Genomic DNA, 7,191 nt, shown 5'->3' on the forward strand with positions numbered 1-7,191 from the left:
TATAACAATTTGGCAATGCACTTTTTACAGGGACTGAAATTATTATATAACAGCCAAATTTTACATAATGCTATTGCATTTTTATTATAATAGTTATTGTTTTCTCATACAAATTTCTAAGAATTTTTAAAGTATTTTTGCCAACAATTGCAGATTTTATGCATATTTTCAAGAATCTCTTAAGATGAATTCCTAAAAATTAGAAAAAATTGGATCTATCTTCATGCTAGATGTATCATAATATCCAGAATAATATATTTTAAGAGTTATAAAGATACAGCCAGATATTTAATACCAATGCTCATAATCTATTAATAGTTAATATTGTTGATCCAGGGGGAACATGCAAATAAAATTATTGCACTTTTGGTCATGCTCAGGGTCTCTAACCACTTGTCAGAAACATGAAAATATAACTTGGCTATCAGGCAAGCAAAATAAAGTAGAATATTAAAGTAGTTCTGCTTGCAATAATTTTTTAACTTCCTTTTCTTTTGGCAAAGTCTTACTTTCATCCTAAAGTTCCTTTTGCAAATCCTACTCCTGACTGATTGCTTCAGTAATTATGTTCTTTTCGATTCAATGTTAACTTCCTTATGCTTCCTGTATAGTTTTCAATTATTTTTTATATACAGATTCTTTGCTGAACATAAACTTTTGTAGTTTACATATCATTTATTCCTGAGCATATTGTAACTAATGAACTTTCCTGAATCTTGCTGCAAGGCAAGGGCTCTTTGACTATTTCTAGCTAACGAAATGTAAATGACAGTGCTACCTGTCACATGTGGGTTGAGGAAATTTAAGAACTCCCTAGGAAACTTTGCTACCTTTTTCCTGGGTCTAGAAACCATGAAGGTCTCATGCTAAGATGACTGCACTTCAGAATAAAAGAGACCTGAATTCTTGAGCCACCGGATATGGGAGAAATTCTACCAACCCACAGTGGGTTTGTAATAAATAAAAAATAAATCTCTAATGTGTTAAGCATCGATATTTGAGATTTCTCTTCATGGCAACTCACATATACTTCTCTATCCCTAGTTTCTAACTATCTAAATGATCAGTTTCTTATCTGCTATATAGTAACTACTTCAAATAGGTAAGTAATAATGAATTATGTTTTAGGAAAACTTGTTTAAAATAACTATTAGAATGAAATGTCGCTCTTATCTATTTTATTTTATAGACTTGGATTAAAGTTTATTTACACATTTATTCATTAATTCAGGAAGTGATTTTTTGTGTGTCTACTATATGCCAGAAACTATCTTGAGTCCTACTAATATAGCAATAAATGAAAGTGATAAAAAAATTCTATTCCTATGAATCTTAGCCTGAGGAATGACTATTGGATTTAGCAAAGTGAAGGTCATTGCTAATGTTGGTAATGGTTTCTGGGCAGTGTCAATGGTGGAGCCTCATATCATGGATCAAAAGAAAATGGGAATGAAGAAATAGAAGACCAGGAAGCATAGATTTCTTTCAGAGAAATTTGTTATAAAACTGGAGGTAAGGTATTGGTGAGCTAGATGAAGGAACTGGGTCTAGGTGGTTTTTATTTTTATTATTTTTAAATATGGTTGAAATGGGATGCCTGGGTGGCTCAATCAGCTAAGCATCTGCCTTCAGCTCAGGTCATGATCCCAGGGTCCTGGGATCAAGTCCCACATTGGGCTCGTTGCTCAGGAACTGCTGCTCCCTCTGCTGGTGCTCTTTCATTCTCAGGCAAATAAATAAATAAAATAAAATAAATAAAATAAAAATAAATAAATAATATTTATTTATTTTTAAAATAAAAATAAATAAATAATACTTGTTTATTTTTATTTTAAAAATAAAAATACATACATACATACATAAATAAGGTTGAAATGGAAGCTTGTTGTATCCTGATGAATGATCCACTGGAAAGGTATAAATGGAGAATGCAAAGGAAAAAGAAAATTGCTAGAGTCAGTTACTGGTATATAAGTTGGAGGGGGTTGCTTTACTTATGAGCATTTAGAGTTCATCCACAGTAACAGTATAGAGAATACTTAGAGGTAGTTTTTAGAAGTTCTGTTTTACTGCTTCTGCATTCTCACTGATGTAGGAAGCAAAGTTATGAGTTGGGTGTAAAGAAATGAGAATAGGTCTTGGGGGTGTAAGGGAGAATGATTAAGATAGCAGGTGAAAAAATAGATTAAATAAATAAATATTTTTGTAAGTACATTTAAGGTCCACTTAAGTTTTTTCATTACAATAAAGCAGTCAGCATTATTTTGTATTTTTTTTCCAACCAATTTCAGCTGCAGAGTACTGAAGTAGAGTTGGTGGGAAGTGTTGGATTTAACCAGGACTTTTTTTTTTTTTTTGTCAAGCAAGTGGGTGGACTTAAGAGAAAGGTTTATTATAATATTTTACCATAAATTTACGGTGGATAGTAAAGGAAGGACATGAGGCTCATAAGGAGCAGTGGTGAATTGCTAGGATAAGTGGAATGAAAGTTTGAAGTCTAAAGTTTGTTAGAAATGGGTGTCAGAAGGAGTGAGCTGGGAAGATAAAAATGATTGTAGAGAGGAGTTGTTTTAAAGTGAGAGGGAGGGTTTGTTGTTATGGAAAATGTCAAGGTCAAGGGTGTGACCTTGGTACCGAATAGCTTCTATAGGGTAGAAAAAAAGATCATTGGCTAAATGAAGTAAAGGATTTAGGAGATGGGGGTATTGACTTCTATGTGGGACTTGAAATTGCCAAGAAGATGGACAGATGTGGAATTGGAATCAGTGAGTCAGGGGCTTACTTTTAAAAAAAAAAAAAAAAAAAAAAAAGTGAAGTTCATTGGGGAGCTTCAATGACTAGGAATGTAGGGATACTGGTCTGGAGGCAGCAACAAGGAGCAAAAAAACATCTACTTGATTTTTAGGTCCAGAGGCAGAAGGGGTGTGGGAAAGAAACCATTACTTTGAACAGTTTTAGTGGCAGTGCCAGGGGAGAGCCAAGTTTTAGTTGAGACAAGTAGGAAAGGAGATTTTTCATGAGCGTGGTTTGTTAAAAACTTTAAAAGGTATTTGCTGGTGATTGACCCTGCGATCCAGAATGTTAAAACTTAGGAGATGGATAGGGTTAGGAGAATCTGTCAGAAGAGACACAGGTCACAGCTGTCTAGGGATTTGTCCTGGGCCAATAGGGATATAAAGTGGCACAATGCCTTTCGCCCTGCCATTCCAAAGTCAGTGATGGCAGGACTTGTGACAGTAGCATATCCAATTTGCCTCAGTTGTCTGCCTTAGGTTATGTTCCTTGTTCATCTCTTTCTACATTTAACAGTAAACATTCTGTTAATCAGATAATTAGAACAAAAACAAAGCAACCAATGTCTGAAAAATGACTTTTGATAGTGTTACGATTAGAAAATTAGAAGTAATTTTCAAACACAAGACACCTGGGAAAGTGCTAGGTGATGTCATCTTTACTTTTTGTCACTTTTTTAAAAAAAGATCTATTTATTTGTTTGTTTTAGAGAGAGAGATCAAGATCAGGGGGAGGGGCAGAGAGAGAGGGAGGGAAGCAGTATTCGCACTGAGTGGGAAGCTTGTGTTAGGCTTGATCCCAGGACCTTGAGATCCTGACCTGAGCCCAAACAAAGAGTCAGACACTTAATTCACTGAGCCACCCAGGCACCCATGTCACTCACTTTTATTTTAATAGTTACTCTGTTCTCCTTCTTGTCGGCAACAATCTTATTTTCCTTGCTCTACTCTAGTATTTAATTTATTGTTCCATTAATTTTTGACATTTTCCCCTGTAATCATTCTGACATATTTCTAGTTCTTAAGATATCCTCATTTAAAATAATTCATTAGTAAGCATGAGTTATTTTTATTTACTTTTTACCTTACCTATAGTAAAATTTGCTGCCTTGATGTACAGTTCCTTGAGTTTTGACCATTCTAGAGAAGCATGTAAACACCACCACAGTCAATATACAGAATAGTTGAATCATTCCTAAAACTTCCCTCATGCTGCCCTTTGTATCAAGCCTTTTTCCCAACCCTATTCCTTAGCAATCACTGGTCTGTTTTGTGTCCCTATACAGGGACAGAAAGTTCAAAATTTAGCTTTGACTTTTCCAGAATGGAAATCTAATCAGAATGTCATTGGTCTTTATTTATGACAGAAATTATACTCATCCAATTATTTAAGGCAGACATTTTAAAATCATCATAAATGTCTTAAGCAATTCCCTCTTTGGACTCTATCTAATCAATTATATTTTCCTTAATATTTCTGGAATTCCTTCTTCCACTTCAGTGAGCTAGGAGTAGTAAGGAAGGGAATTATTGGAGTTTCTCCTTTAATAAATGTGGTTTTGAAATTGATTGTCATTATTCCTTAGTTTTACTTGGAGTTTTAACTTAGAAAACATATTTTATTAATCTTTTTTGTAGGCTTATGTTGATATTTGATATTTGAATTTGATAGAGTGAAAATATTTTCCTGGAATGTGTGATGTTAACCAGAATTGGTTAAATTAGAGATTGAGAGAGAATCTGATAATCCAGTCCAGTAGGATTTAAAACAACCTATGAATTTGTTTTCTACTTCCTCACCATTTATCTTATGCTGCCCTATTACTAGGTATTCAACAATTCCTTTAAACATGCTATTTCATATCTTTTTCTTTATTTTCAGGCTTAGCTAGATAGCTCTCTTTAACAATATCTAAAGTAAGCATTTATATTTTTAAACTTTATAAATGTGACATTTATTATGAGAATAATTGAATTTTCATTCTGTTTTGAGAATTGGAGTTTGCTACAATATCCATACATGATATATCATACCAAATAAATTCCTCATTGAGAGTGATGATAACCCTTTCCAGTGTAACTAAATTGTGTGCTCCAGCCCACACTGATTTATCCTCCCCATATTTTGTGGAATATTAGTGTGAACCTTACTGTGAGTAAGATGAGTATCTCTTTACTGGATTTTGAACTTTCTTTATATATAATTCATGTGTGAAGGTCTTGATCTTGCAGAAAATGGAAGTTTCTCTGGGGAGAGAAATAGAAAAGCAAGAACAAAACAAAACAGAGACACAAAAATAGGAACAACACATATATACACATAAATAGAGAATGTTTCTTATAACCAATTGACTAAATTCTCACACTTAACATTAAGCTTAGATTACTATGGGGACGATGTTGGCAAGTAAAGGAATTCTGAACTGTGGGGGCAAAACGTTTTTTATCAGCTAAGGAATCCAAAAAAAATGATGATTGTTGTTATAGTGGCTAATAAAAAAAGGCTCCTTAAGCATCAGGTGAAATGATTTAGGGTTAAGGACAATTAGATCTTAAAGATGTAAGACTGCTAGAAAGCCCACAAATCCTGTAATGCTCAAGGACCTATCCACCCTACAGATCTTTAACTCAGATCACTTTTTATTGGTGGACAGGTATGAAGACTCTTTGCTTTAAGTATTTCCCACTTGAATGCTCCAATCTATTTCAAACTCGAGTCAGCTCTGAGTTAAGCTGCCTGAATCAACCAGTCCTTATTCCTGACTCTTACCAGACTTTTTGCCATTCACTCATATCAATCTTAGTTTGGTACCTTTTGAAGTATTGTCTACTCCTTTAATGGACCTCCATTGTTCCACATACAGTTTCCCATTCTCTAGTATGAAATTAGTTCATTTGTTAACTAAATATAATATATTATTGTCTTACACATTTTTCTTGTTTTCCACTGTACATCAGTTCCAGAATTTGTTGAATTAAGTTTCAGAATGAGATTCACTCTAAATACAGGACAAATTATTAGTAGAACAATTGTGAGCTATGTAGCACAATGTAATTCTTCTATCAACCATTCTACATTCTCAAATAGAGTAGCCAGGGGAAAAAATAGTCCTGTCAGGTGAAAGACCTATATGGCAATTTTAGTGGTTCAAATCTTGTTTTTTTGCCACCAGTTTATTTTTGAACATGCCAGTTAATTAACTTTTCTAGTCCCGATTTTATACATTTTGAGATGATAGAATTAGATTAAGTCTGCTGATGCCAGGGTATAGATAGCAACAGACTCCTTTCTCAGAACAAAGATGGAAACTGGAGTGAAATGTACAAAGTAAACCAGATCCCCTCTGGTAAAGTTTGGGGAACAGACTGGAAAACTTGGATCCCTTGAAAGGAGCCTTTGGAAGAGCTGATTTTGAAAACCATTGTTCTCCATGATATGTAGTGTTAACTTGCACTAGCGACAATCCATGGGCATGATTTGTATTGAGAGTATATGAAGATTTAATCCAGACAATATATCTTTAAATGTATTATAGGGAGATAGGAAGGGAAGAAGAGGAAGATCATTAAAGGATTAAGTTTACATTTAGGTTTTTCTTTTAACCTAGTGTTAGATTTTGTTCACCAGTTATTTAGGGATCAAAAATAGGCAACTTATTATGCCATCAGCTGTTTGAGTCTTTGAACCTGTAGGTATAACCCTAACTCTAACCCTCAAACAGCTGCTTGAAGCTTTGAATAAATGGCCGAGGAGAGAAGGGAAAAGACAATCAGGGAGAAGAGCAAAAGGTTCAATAGTGGGATAAAGTTGTTAAGTACCGACTGCCCACCTCTTCCACCTTCACAGGCTTCACCATGGCTGTGGTGAGCAGGTTTCTCTTTTAATTTTCCTATTTATTTTCCCATCAAGTATGAAGCTTACTTATTTCAGTTCCGTTCATCAAACACTCATGGAGGGCCTATTTCGTAGCAGTCACTCTGCGAGGTAGTGGAGACACAAAGACAAATTCCAGGGACTCTTAATCCTTTGAACAGGTTATTTCAAATGCCATTTAGAGAAATTGCAATTGATGGAGCAGAGAGGGATTAAAAATTGGTATGCCTCCCCCCACCAGAATGATTGTTTTAGAAAAACAAGAAGAAAAAACATTTGGGAAAAGTGTATGTAAATATGTTTGTATTCAAGTGGTGCTGTTGAGTTACCCTGTTTTCTAATCTTTGAGACCTTAATTTCTGGATTTGTGTTATAGAGTATTGAGTTTCCTTTCTCACATCTATTATATTAGGAAAGAAATGAGAGATGAATGGACCAGATAGGAAGTAAAGAGGAGATAGCAAGTGTGTATATTAAAGGTTAATGGGAAAGAAGATAGGAGATTAAGTTAGAATTGAGAGGAAG

Source organism: Mustela erminea, chromosome 16 (genome assembly GCF_009829155.1).
Source record: "Mustela erminea isolate mMusErm1 chromosome 16, mMusErm1.Pri, whole genome shotgun sequence".
Taxonomy (NCBI): domain Eukaryota; kingdom Metazoa; phylum Chordata; class Mammalia; order Carnivora; family Mustelidae; genus Mustela; species Mustela erminea.